This window comes from Dermacentor albipictus, chromosome 5 (genome assembly GCF_038994185.2).
Source record: "Dermacentor albipictus isolate Rhodes 1998 colony chromosome 5, USDA_Dalb.pri_finalv2, whole genome shotgun sequence".
Lineage (NCBI taxonomy): Eukaryota > Metazoa > Arthropoda > Arachnida > Ixodida > Ixodidae > Dermacentor > Dermacentor albipictus.
In genome coordinates, this window is record NC_091825.1 from 82,231,703 (window position 1) to 82,245,680 (window position 13,978).

General features: G+C 46.7%; 2 long non-coding RNA genes across 2 annotated transcripts in view; one reads left to right on the top strand and one right to left on the bottom strand.

The window, feature by feature from the left end:
• The window catches only part of LOC139060511 (uncharacterized), a 59,525-nt gene extending 54,134 nt beyond the window's left edge, over positions 1–5,391 (bottom strand). The window contains exon 1 of the long non-coding RNA XR_011514882.1: positions 5,315–5,391. This is a non-coding gene — a long non-coding RNA (uncharacterized lncRNA). The remainder of the gene's footprint in view (positions 1–5,314) is intronic.
• The window catches only part of LOC139060509 (uncharacterized), a 53,466-nt gene that overhangs the window by 27,151 nt on the left and 12,337 nt on the right, over positions 1–13,978 (top strand). The window lies entirely within an intron of this gene.

Consider the following 13,978-nt stretch of genomic DNA (forward strand, 5'->3'; position numbering starts at 1 on the left):
CAGAAGCTTGATCTCATTACTGTAAATAAAGTTCGCTCAGTGATTTAAAACATCTTTCGGTCTCTTTCTGTTGCGATTCCAAGGTACGCCTTAGTATAAAAACATTAACAGTTGATAGAAAGAAGTCGATAAAAATAATCTCAGCGAAAGCGAAGCAATACTTGTCGGTCTCCCATAGGTGCAGCAACGGAGGCATGAGTAAACGGAATGCAGAAGCAGCTTAATTTTAGTGGATCACCATTCACCGCTACTTGTCGGTTTCTAATGAAAGTTTGGTCTCAAGTGACTTTCGTGGCGTTTTCTCCTGCTGGTGTTGACTGACTCTGATGTGCAAGCTTATTATCACTTCCCGCTCCAAGTGAACAGGCGTTCCCGACTTCTCTGTCTGTAAATGGCTAGCACCGCGGCAAGGTCATTATCAGAGGCGCTTGTAAAGACCTTGATTGATCCGCCTACTCCATTAGTCGCAGGCCTGCCACTATTGCTTCGTTTTTTATGGCCGTTTTCAGATGCATTCGATCATCGGCGCATGACATTTGCTGTGCGTATATGTTCTTGCAGATTTTGTTGCCTCTTGTTATAGCGTTGTGAGTACTTCTCGCGGAAAAATCGAAGCAGCGCCATTATGTTTAAAGTTGTCATTGTTTGTTAACTGATTGTCAATAACAATAGACCACATAAAATAGCACCCAAGTTCACATAAACATGCACAAATTATCTGGGGCTTTGCTCTACACATATGTTTTCCTAAAAGGTCGTCCGTCCTTTGCATTTATTGCTGTTGTGTGTGAAAATGTCTTTGCCAACGAAAATTCTTTGACTGGTTAGGGGGCCTCTAGAGAGTTATTTGACAGGTTTCATTAAAAGCTGCTTTTTTTTTCTTTTTTGAGCACCTCGTTGTATGCATGTTTACCATAGTAACAAATGGTGTTTGCACACTTGCTATCAAAGTTGGTCTAGTTGGTATCATTATTGAGAAACTAGAACCTATACGCAGGAACGACGCGATACGAAGATGACGCAGCGTGCTTGTTTGCGGATCCTCTAAGTGTCTCGTCCTTCTTGCGCTTTAGTTTCCCATTCGCTTGCATGTTTTGTTATGGCTTCAGTTGTGGAATTTTATGTTCATGGTTTCTGTAAGTTTGTAAAGCTAATGGAAATGAGCTTAATTTCCAGCTCAGACGTGTATGTATGTATGTATGTATGTATGTATGTATGTATGTATGTATGTATGTATGTATGTATGTATGTATGTATGTATGTATGTATGTATGTATGTATGTATGTATGTATGTATTTTAACTACATTGGGATCGAAATAATTTGTAATCTCGGTGACGTAAACTACCAAAGTGCAGAAAGGTGCATTTTAGTGCACCTGACGACGTAATTCTCACTCTACCCGCTGTGGCGACTCAGTTCCTGGTTTAATTGCGTCGATGCAGATAATTGCTATAATTGCTATAAGCGAACGCGTACTTAAGTACTCGTTCGCTACCTAGGGTCACGTGTAATACGAAGCGCGTAGAAATTTTCACCAGTATGCTCAGCGAACTGAATGTGGGAACTGTAGTTTATATTTGGTAGGCGTAGGAGGCAGGTTATGGGACGATGTGCAGGCAAAGTTTTAAGTTTATGTGTTAATTACAGCCTGTGCAGTGAATTGCTTATGTAAGCGCTCCATGAGCATAATAAGTGCATCTTACGAAACCACTACCCTGGGAGAACTGTAACCACCAACATGCAATTTCAACTTTGGTGAGAAAGGCAGGGGAGGGGAGTGGGAGCATGTTATGGCTGATAAAGTGCAAACTTGAATGTGTCTTGGCTTACAGTAAGTTAGTAATACGCGTGCTCGAAAGTATTTTACAGCCACTATGTACTATGTTTATATGTTCGTATAAAAGGAAGTGAAGGTGGCACCGAGGTCACATTCGGCGAAAATGCGGGGTCAACGCTATGGCTGATGTGCACGCAAAGTTTAAAGCGTGAGGAATGAATGCAGCTTTTGCAGTAAATTGCCCATTCAAGTGCTCGGAAGAGTCGGAAGCGAGTGTTTCCGATAGGTAATATTTTTAATACCCGGCGTGCGAAGAATTGAGACACGAAGCAGGTGGTTGCTTCCGAGTGTGTTGCTAACGCATTTGTCCGCATTTAATTGGCGTAAAATGTCGAAAGCGAATATTCGTAATTTGTCGAAAATGGACTTCGCAGTATCACTTTGCTGTGGAAGTTTTATGGCACGCTAAGTGTGGCTTCTGTACGCATCGACTAGGCTGGAGATGAGTCGTGATAATTCATTCCCAAAACGCGATGCAATAAAACACAGAACAATTAATAACAGAATCCGTTGAACGATCGTTTCAAAATTCCATGCCCGCCGAAATAGCATAACATCTAGATGTTAGGTTGGAGCAAAGAATTCCTAGATGGCTGTGAAAGATGGCATCGATATGAGAATATGATTCAGTGTGTTGAAGAGGATATTGATTAATGGACATAGAGTGCGACTGTTGAAAGCTTCAGATCAGGAATGAAAAATTGTCCATTTGTTTTGTTGTTTTTTAATGTTTAAATGTCCGATGTTCTTTTAATTTCTATGTGTACTCTTCCTTCTATCTTTTCGACGCTACTACCAACAATTATTATTGAAGCGTCATCAGCATACATGAGTAAATCAGCAAACGTTGGAATCTGGAATATGTCATTTAGTAAAATGTAAAGTGCAAAGGTTTACAAACGCGGATAATGTTTCTGCCCTGTCCTGGGAACAGCGGCACAACTTTCATATTAAGTGGAAATGCGGATGGGGAAAAGGAATGCTGTGTCTGAGGTTCAAGGAAAATATAAAGTCTGTAGTTTAACTAAACCTTTGTATTAAATAACATATTTTACTGATGAAAAGCGCTATACGAACACTATCCGAGATTTCCTGTTACCGCTGGAGAACGAAATGTAACACACCGTTTAATTTTACGGGAAGTGGACGCCATGCTATGAGTCGTATGCGGGCAGAGCTTTAAAATGCGCAGTTTAATAACGGATATTAAAATTGACTAATACAACGGAATTGCTCAAAAGAAACTATTTCACTTTAGGTTGTGACTCTACAAGGTTGCACAGGGCCGCTATACTTATATCTTATTCCGTCTCTCTATATGAAGACGTATTGAATATTGTGTGCGGTATTCAGCTCATTGTGTCAGGTCTTACGCACAATACGGTTAATACTTAAAGAGAACACCTAGCTGTTAATAAGGCCAATATAACTGAAACCCTCTAACTTTCATCATCATCAGCCTGGTTACGCCCACTGCAAGGCAAAGGCCTCTCCCATATTTCTCCAAATACCCCGGTCATGTACTAATTGTGGCCATGTCATCCCTGCAAACTTCTTAATTTCATCCGCCCACCTAACTTTCCGCCGCCCCCTGCTACGCTTCCCTTCCCTTGGAATCCAGTCCGTAACCCTTAATGACCATCGGTTATCTTCCCTCCTCATTACATGTCCTGCCCATGCCCATTTCTTTTTCTTGATTTCAACTTAGATGTCATTAACTCGTGTTTGTTCCCTCGCCCAATCTGCTCATTTCTTATCCCTTAACGTTACACCCATCATTCTTCTTTTCATAGCTCGTTTCGTCGTCCTCAATTTAAATAGAACCCTTTTCGTAGGCCTCCAGGTTTCTGCCCCGTAGGTGAGTACTGGTAAGACACAGCTATTATACGCTTTTCTCTTGAGGGATAATGGCAACCTGCTGTTCATGATCTGAAAATACCTGCCAAACGCACCCCAGCCCATTCTTATTCTTCTGATTATTTCCGTCTCATGATCCGGATCCGCGGTCACTATACCTGCCCTAAGTAGATGTATTCCCTTACCACTTCCAGTGCCTCGCTACCTATCGTAAACTGCTGTTCTCTTGCGAGACTGTTAAACATTACTTTAGTTTTCTGCAGATTAATTTTTAGACCCACTCTTCTGCTTTGCCTCTCCAGGTTAGTGAGCACGCATTGCAATTGGTCCCCTGAGTTACTAAGCAAGGCAATATATTCAGCGAATCGCAAGTTACTAAGGTATTCACCATTAACTCTTATCCTCAATTCTTCCCAATCTAGGTCTCTGAATACCTCCTGTAAACACGCTGTGGATAGCATTGGAGAGATCGTATCTCCCTGCCCGACGCCTTTCTTTATTGGGATTTTGTTGCTTTCTTTATGGAGGACTATATACGGTGGCTGTGGAGCCGCTATACATATCTTTCAGTATTTTACCATACGGCTCGTCTACACCCTTATTCCGTAATGCCTCCATGACTGCTGAGGTTTCGACTGAATCAAACGCTTTCTCGTAATCAATGAAAGCTATATATAAGGGTTGGTTATATTCCGCACATTTCTCTATCACCTGATTGATAGTGTGAATATGATCTATTGTTGAGTAGCCTTTACGGAATCCTGCCTGGTCCTTTGCTTGACAGAAGTCTAAGGTGTTCCTGATTCTATTTGCGATTACCTTAGTAAATAGTTTGTATATAGGCAACGGACAGTAAGCTGATCGGTCTATAATTTTTCAAGTCTTTGGCGTCCCCTTTCTTATGGATTAGGATTATGTTAGCGTTCTTCCAAGATTCCGGTACGCTCGAGGTCATGAGGCATTGCGTATACAGGGTGGCCAGTTTCTCTAGAACAATCTGTCCACCATCCTTCAACAAATCTGCTATTACCTGATCCTCCCCAGCTGCCTTCCCCCTTTGCATATCTCCCAAGGCTTTCTTTACTTCCTCCGGCGTTACCTTTGGGATTTCGAATTCCTCTAGACTATTTTCTCTTCCATTATCGTCTTGGGTGGCACTGGTACTGTATAAATCTCTGTAGAACTCCTCAGCCACTTGAACTATCTCATCCATATTAGTAATGATATTGCCGGCTTTGTCTGTTAGCGCATACATCTGATTCTTGCCGATTCCTAGTTTCTTCTTCACTGCTTTTAGGCTTCCTCCGTTCCTGAGAGCATGTTCAATTCTATCCATATTATACTTCCTTATGTCAGCTGTCTTACGCTTGTTGATTAACTTCGAAAGTTCGGCCAGTTCTATTCTAGCTGTAGGGTTAGAGGCTTTCACACATTGGCGTTTCTCGGATTATGGAAATAGGCGATAGTTTTTCTTCCAATGCATATACGATGGCAGTCGCATTGGCAGGCTGTCTGCACTTTCTCCTGGTAACCAAATTCTTCTTGATCATACGCGTGATCAGACTCAATCCTCTCGTATGCAAAACCAATGACGCATCCGGCATCAGCATTGCTTACGGAAATGTGCTCAGGGGGCCTCCTAGACCAGCAACAAGGGATCGTCACCAGCACTGCCCTTCCCTCGCGGCCCTTGCGCCTTCGTCGGCACTGCGCCGCAAGTGGCTCAATTGGTTCTTTATTTTATGGCTGAGTCAGCGAAGCCTTTCCTGGAACAAAAACTGCCTTCCCCCTTTGCATATCTCCCAAGGCTTTCTTTACTTCCTCCGGCGTTACCTTTGGGATTTCGAATTCCTCTAGACTATTTTCTCTTCCATTATCGTCTTGGGTGGCACTGGTACTGTATAAATCTCTGTAGAACTCCTCAGCCACTTGAACTATCTCATCCATATTAGTAATGATATTGCCGGCTTTGTCTGTTAGCGCATACATCTGATTCTTGCCGATTCCTAGTTTCTTCTTCACTGCTTTTAGGCTTCCTCCGTTCCTGAGAGCATGTTCAATTCTATCCATATTATACTTCCTTATGTCAGCTGTCTTACGCTTGTTGATTAACTTCGAAAGTTCGGCCAGTTCTATTCTAGCTGTAGGGTTAGAGGCTTTCATACATTGGCGTTTCTCGGATTATGGAAATAGGCGATAGTTTTTCTTCCAATGCATATACGATGGCAGTCGCATTGGCAGGCTGTCTGCACTTTCTCCTGGTAACCAAATTCTTCTTGATCATACGCGTGATCAGACTCAATCCTCTCGTATGCAAAACCAATGACGCATCCGGCATCAGCATTGCTTACGGAAATGTGCTCAGGGGGCCTCCTAGACCAGCAACAAGGGATCGTCACCAGCACTGCCCTTCCCTCGCGGCCCTTGCGCCTTCGTCGGCACTGCGCCGCAAGTGGCTCAATTGGTTCTTTATTTTATGGCTGAGTCAGCGAAGCCTTTCCTGGAACAAAAACGGACGACTTAGAAACAAAAGGCGGACGGACAGGACGGGGCGGTGTTAAACGGCACTTATTCGACGCTGTGGTAATGGATACGCTATGGTGGCGCAGAGACAAAGAAGCGCCGAGGTAACGCGCCGAAGCGACGACGATGGCTCGTGAGCAGGCAAGCGCTCGTTCCCACGCAACAGCCTTCGCCGGCGCGCGCAGGTACGAGGCTCGACGCCGGTGAGCCACGTACGACCTTCGCGGAAAGCTGCCGCAACACAAAAGCCTCACGCAAAGGCGTGCGGATAGCAAGGTCAACGACACCACGACGCTCGCACAGAGATGTGTGTGTGTGGGGGGGGGGGGGGGGGCGAGGGTTAGTGCTTGCGGGGAGGGGGGGCGTGCTGATGATCTCTTCGAAGCAGCCTTGGAAGGGCTTGTCACCGATGCGCCACCATAAGCGCCAACAATTAAAGTTTTGTAATCACCATCACCTTGGGCTTGTCGAACTTGTCTCTTTCGTCCAAAATGCAAGCGGAAGAAAGAAAGAGCCAGAACCTCCGGATGTGTCGCTGAGCCGTCGACGCACTGGTGCCGTCTTCACCGCGTATGTACTACACCTCGTACGTAGCGTTGCTCCGAGAGCTGTTCTCGCGCGGTTCATTATGCACCGGTTCCTGGTCTCGTCTATTCCATAGCCATTCTCGTCTATTCGCATTCGTGTAAGTACCATTGATTTGTCCGTGAAAGATTATTAGTATCTCGTCCCTTGTCCTGTCCTGTCATCGCTGTCAACCGTGTATGTGTCTGCTTTCGTGTTATTCACTATTTAGTGCAGCTCCTGCGACAAGGGTGCCAATGAATCACGTGCTTGAGAGTGTCCAAAAGAAGAGGCCGCGTTTTTTGACTCGCAACACCTGAAAGAGTTCCTCCCTGGCGCTCACCAAGCATTGTCTGGCTCAGCATTGTTCATGCACTGGTCATCAGCAGGGTGGAGTACCTCTCGCTAGTCATAGTCATGTAATAAGTATCTCGAAAGTTTGATATTTAACTGCGTGGATTATTCATTGAGGCACAAACAGTACAGCTTTTTATCCTTTTTAGCTTTATATATATATATATATATATAAGATGGCGCCTTGTTTTCAGGCACTTGAACTTGGCTTGGAAGACACTGTGATGAAGAAGGGTTTCTCGAGCATAGCTGCGCCTCGACACATAATTCAACAGCGACCTCCCTCAAGATGCAATAACAACTAAAGCCTGAGGCACGCCATCATAAGTTCAAACCGCGCTCAAGGGAGGGAGTGTTTACCCGCCTTATACGGGCGATCATGAAATCGTTCCAACAAGTTTACCAACGGGCAGGCACTCGTCTTGTCTGTGCTAGATAAAATTGTTTTTCCAGGCGTGAAAGAAGCCCGCAAATGCACGCGAAATTGCCGCATGATAGGCCGCTCTAGGCACTTTGCGTGTATTCGCGGGCTTCTCTCACGCTTGGAAAAAGACTTTTATGTAGCATGTAACCATCAACAGAAACTTATATCGGGAGATTCTCGTGTTGCGCCACAATTTTCTCATTCACACTATTCATATAATTAATGTATTTGAGAAGTTGAGTAATTAATTTAGAATCATGTAGTTAGCAGAATGCAAAAAATAATTTGAGTATCTCCAAGTGACGGCAAACAACGTTACCTTCGTTCTGTCCAGCTACGTGGCATTTGCATATATGTAAACTCTGGCTAAAGTTAGCTGGGACATCCTGTATATGCGAATAAGTAAAGAAACATTCACCGACGATTACGATGCTTCCTAATGGGAAATTTGAGCGCCGGTTTATACGTGCTTTCATATCGCGCTGTGAAAGTCGGTACACAGTTTGAAAGCCCGGTTTTAGAGTTTTTCAACCAAGGTGACAACGACCGTTCGCTCACAGTGATAGAGAATTTAAGTAATAATTATTAAATCTTGCTTTCTTTCTTTGAAAAGTGACCAGCTAGCGACCAGGGAAAAATTTAGCAAGCTCACAATTTATGCTCTGGTAATCAGCCCTGTCGTAAACGGTGACAGATTTCGTGAGTGTTGCCCGGCGAGGGAACAAACGTTGAAACAACCCATAGATAGCAGAGGGATTGCTTATGGCAGCTAAGTGGACGCGCGGAGATAGAAAAGCTGATAAAGCTGATAGAAAAGCTGAGAGGTCAGTCTTAAGATATGAATGTCTTACCATGATAAAAAATTCTTAATATGATAGACATTTCAGTCGAGAGGTGAGTTTTAATCAAAGTTATCGCCTACTACTCACCAGGAAGGAAAATGAGTAGGAGTAGAAAGAGAAAGAAAGAAGAGCGAAGTTGTGCAGGGGTGCATTTATCTTGGACACGTAGACACAGGGGATGGCTTTAACGCGAAGAAAAAATTTCAGACTTTTAATATGGGTTGTATAGGGCTTACAGCAGCCATTCCAAAAGTCATGAACGGCATACCTATCATTGGTAATATATGATCAGTACTAGCAGTACTAACCTAAGAGTCTGATACATTGCGGATAAGGAAGAAAGTTAATTAAAAAGCTATAACGACTGAGCTACAAGCGGTGGAACGAAATACATATAGCGGGCGGAACGTTGTAAGACAGGAATAGGGCAGTGTGAATTAGCAAACGCGTGGCTGTTTTCCCAGCGAATACTAAGAGAAAGGAATGGAGTGAAGCTGTTCGTATGGAGTATATAGAGTTGATAACCAGTGATCTATCACTAATGAGCACCACAATGGGGGCCAGTTTAAGCAAAACGCAATCGAGAGAATGAGAGTGAGAATGGGAGATTCTCCGCTGGCGCGAACAACCTGCCTCGTGCACGACGGCCTCGCTAATGGGGAGATCGCGAGAGGAAGCGCGAGGGTGACGCGTGGACGCGATTCACAGCCGCCGCCGCCGCAGAAAACCGCCGCTCATGCAGCGCTTTGTTTCCATACAGACGACGCGCGCGACGCTGGCGCCATCTCATAGCCATCGCCGTTAAGTCTCTCGTGCGCGGCACCAAGCTCTTCTTCTCTCGCTTTCCGCCTCATGGTTCCACTGCACCCTCCTCCTCGCGCTCTCTTCGCTCTCGCCGCTTTTTTCATCCGCCGCTGCGCTTCGCGTTCGCTCTCGTCTTTCTTTGTGCTCGTTCGGTCGGTTACGCCGACGCTCGCCGCAGTAACGCTAAGAGCTGCGCTCTAAAATGATACCGCAGGAAGACAAGGACAACAACAAGATGCACAGGGCAGGCGTGCAGGACAGCGCGTGTCCTGTGCACTGTGTCTGCGTTATGAACCAACTAAATCAGGAAAGCTTTTCCCCAAGACAACATATAGTGGTGTCCTTCTGCGCGTCGCGATTAGGTGCAGGTGAGCCACGTCACGCTGTGTCCGCGGACCCAATCGCTCGTTTATTTCACGGACCGAGCGGGATCTTGGCTTTGGGACACCGAATTGTGGCGCATATATAAGAGTGTAAGAGCGCCGGTCGAGTCTTTGAAACAATTCCGAGGTGGGGAAAGGAAGCAGAATTGTTGAGATCATTTTATAGCGGAAGCTTCTGGATTACATGTACGGCATAAAATTCTCTCAATGCATCATTTTCCCGCTCTGCTTGTGGCTTCAGACGACCCGTACAGAATTGGTGCTGCTTATTGCATTTCCTCCTGCCCCTACGAAGTGGATATCGCCCGTAGGTTAACCATCGTGGCTGCTTGAGCACATGCCGTTGCTCCAGCCATCGGCTGCGCACGTTTTTATGTAGAAAGAATGATCGCAACCAAACGCGATGATGAAACCACGAATTGAACTTGACTTGGGGATACCATGCTGCTTTTATTCCTCACTTCTTCTTCTTTTTTTGATGCACAAGCTTGAGGAGACACAGTCCCTCATTTCAATTTGTCTGTCTATCAATTTGTGATTGCAACACTGACACGGCAACTAGCATGCCACCGGAACTTTTTGTTGTGTAGCTGGATGCATAGTCCAATGTCCTCAAGCAACTACATATACTCTCATGCCACGAGCTGAGCAACGTGTGCTGCTTGACAGTGGCTGTTCGAAAGCATAGTTTTTCACCCAGTGCACTATACTTTCTTGAAGTTGCCAATAAAAAAAAGATGGAAGCGTCTTTGGGCAATGATCGTGTTGCGGATTGCTCCATCGTGGATTGCTGACTTAAGGGTTGCAGCCCGTAACAGAAAAACACTAATCCATAGCGCTTCCGCATTTCGCTAGCGTTGCTGCGGTCCTTGCTATATGGACATAAGCAGCGCGTACTATTTATAAGTAATGCCTGCGCAGTCGACTTCTGACAAAGACGGCAACTGTAAGCGATAACGCAAGCTAACGGGTTATGTACCGGTGTGTCAGTCGAGTTTCTTTATTCGAGAGCTTTAAGCCTGAGTGTTTCGTTAGAGGTTTGGCACTGCTGTGTTCTCGTATTATCAGTATGTAGGCAAAGCGGCAAACCTTTGCTGTGGCCATGTCGTACATTTATGCTCCGCCTGCACGCACTGCCCCAGGCGAAAAGCCTTACTGCGTTTCCGCGCCGTCAACGAGCATTAGGCTATTCATGGCATTTTCGGCAATACTGGGAGCGTAACATTGTCCCTGCAACACGAATGCATATATTCACGGTTTCTGAACTCGCGCTGGCTGCTCAGTGTGAATTCGCACTACCATCGATAATGCTGATGACCGAGTCTGATGCACTATCTGGACATATTCCTAGGGGTGGGTAGCGCAACCCGAACGAAGGATAAAAGGAAGTGGACGACATGAGCGCACTAGCCTGCATTACCACCGCGGAGTACAACGTTGGTGAAACTGAAGTGTAACACTTGCGCGCAGAAGCACTGGCTTCGTGGTAATATTAGCGGAGTCCTAGAGGCTAGATCGTCCTAGTCCTAGGCTAGATCGGAAATAAAAGCCATGCTAGTCCTAGTCCTAGGCTAGATCGGAAATAAAAGCCATGCTTACTGAACTACAAAGTGCAATCGGCACTCTGTCTTCCGCCATATCCGGCCTCACAACCAGGGTGGTCAAGCTCGAAGAATGTGCGATGTGGGCACCGTCTCTGTCGCAATCACCACAGCCAAACATGGGAACTCATAATATAAATCCCGTAATCTCAGATGTTCCCATGGTGGCACCGCCCCCCGTGCACCGCTCCAGTTTTTCAACAGCTTCTTCTTCAAGACTCCAGGATGGCCAGACACGATAAAGAGTTATTGGTCTGGCAGTGGAACTGCAGAGGTATAGCCGGGAAAAAACCTGTCCTACAACAATACGTAAGAAACATCCAACCCAAACCCGATGTGATAATGCTTCAAGAAACCGTGGGCGCGTCGGCCAACATCCCGGGCTACCACGCCCTCGTCCCTAAATTCCAAAACGATAGGGGCATTGCCACACTAATCAGAAAGGGTCTAGTACCCATTGAACATGAGATTACAGGCCCGCAGGCCGAGCATATAATGATAGAAATTATTCCTAACAGAACGCAAAAGAATAGCATCTTCATATTGAACATATACAGTAGCCCATCCAAAAGACGGCAGCGTTTTCTCTCCCTGCTCAAAAAGGCAGCCGAGCTCGCCGGCCTGAACCCGTTAATAGTGGGTGGGGATTTCAACGCGCCGTGCCATGCCTGGGGATACGGCCACACCACAACCAAGGGCAAACAGTTATGGCAGGACTCGCAAGACTTGGGATACACGATCATCACGGATTCCAGCGCCCCAACGCGTATGGGCAATTCGGTTGCAAGAGATACCACACCGGACTTAACAATGGTCAAAAACATCGAGAGGGCTACCTGGAGAAACACCCTAGAAGACCTAGGTAGCGACCACATGATCATCGAGATCACGATCCCCCGAGCGGGAACCACCCTCCCAGTCAAAAGCTTCAAATGGACAGACTGGGACAAGTTTCGCAAGCACCGGGATATCAGGCAAGACGACGAGCCAATCGGTGACATTGACAGATGGATCGCAGACTTGACCAGGGATGTCGGGGAGGCCACGCAAACCATCACTCCCGATTTCCTGACGGAGAAGATGGACAGTCGCCTCGCCCACCTCTGGGAAGCCAAGAAATCCATAAAAACCCGATGGCAAGGCCAGCGGTTCAATCGAAAGCTGAGAAAAAAGATAGCCGACTTAAACAAACAAATCGAAGAGCACTGCAACACCTTGAGCAAGCAACAGTGGGACGAAGTCTGCAATGCCGCGGATGGCCAACTCCACAACGGAAATACGTGGCGACTGCTGAGGCACCTACTGGGCGAAACCCAGTGCAAATCCAAGCAAAGAGCCGACATGCAGAGACTTCTGCACAAAGAAAAAGGGGCGGCGAGCGAGAAGCAAATCGTCATGAAACTCTGCGACAAATACCTCCCGCAACGACCGACGGTCGAGCACGGCCGGTACACTGGCAGTCGTTGTCCCAAGTTAGATGAAGACTTCAGTGAGGCGGAAATCAGAACGGCACTCCAAGGACTCAACAGCAAGTCAGCCCCAGGACCGGACAGGGTTAACAACAAAACGCTCAAAAACCTGGACGACAAATCTGTTACCAAACTCACGGGCTATATGAACAAGTGCTGGAGAGAAGGCCGCATCCCGGAGCAGTGGAAGAGGTCCAAGGCTATCCTCATACCCAAGCACGGAAAGCCGTTGAGTTTGGAGAACCTACGCCCAATCTCTCTCACGTCGTGCGTGGGTAAGGTCTTGGAACACGCCTTCCTGAACCGTATCAACAGCCATCTAGAAGAGACGGAAGCCTACCCCCACACCATGATAGGCTTCCGATCCCGCCTGTCCACGCAGGACGTCATGTTACAACTAAAGAACCGGATCCTCGACGACAACACAAGAAACACCAGAGCCATCCTAGGACTAGACCTGGAGAAAGCATTCGACAACGTCGCTCACGAGTCGATCCTTAAACAAGTGTCTAATCTGAACCTGGGGGAAAGGTCCTACAACTACGTGAGGGACTTTCTGAACGATCGCAAAGCCACCCTCACGGTTGGCGACCTCGAGTCCGAAGAACGAGCCCAGGGAAGTGCAGGTACCCCCCAGGGCTCAGTTATATCTCCGCTCCTTTTCAACTTAGTCATGCTGGGTCTCCCCAGCAAACTACGCGAAATCGAAGGAATCCACCACGCTATATATGCAGACGATATAACGATATGGGCAGACCGCGGCAGTGATGGGCAAATTGAACACGCACTACAAACGGCCATTAACAAAGTGGAAGAGTACCTCCAAGGAACGGGCCTCAAATGCTCCCCGAGCAAGTCCGAACTACTCCTTTACCGGCCCACGCGCAGAGGCATGCCACCAAAGAGCTACACAGGACCCCGGGAGTACGAGGAAATCCGCCTGTACACCCAAGACGGAAACGCAATCCCCAAAGTGAACAAGATCAAAATCCTCGGAATGATCATTGAGGCCAACGGAGCTAACGGCGAAACCGTGAGGAAGATCGCAGGCAAAGTCATCAGCGCCACGAGACTCATAAAGAGAATAACCAATAGACACGCGGGCATGAAGGAAGACAACGTCATTCGGCTGATCCACTCATTCGTTGTCAGCCACATCGCCTATGTAGCCGCCTACCACAACTGGTACGTCGCGGAAAAGAACAAGATTAACACGCTCATAAGGAAAACGTACAAGATAGCCCTGGGCCTACCGGAATCGACGAGCACCGAGCTCCTGACTCAGCTGGGCATATACAACACCATAGAAGAAATAGC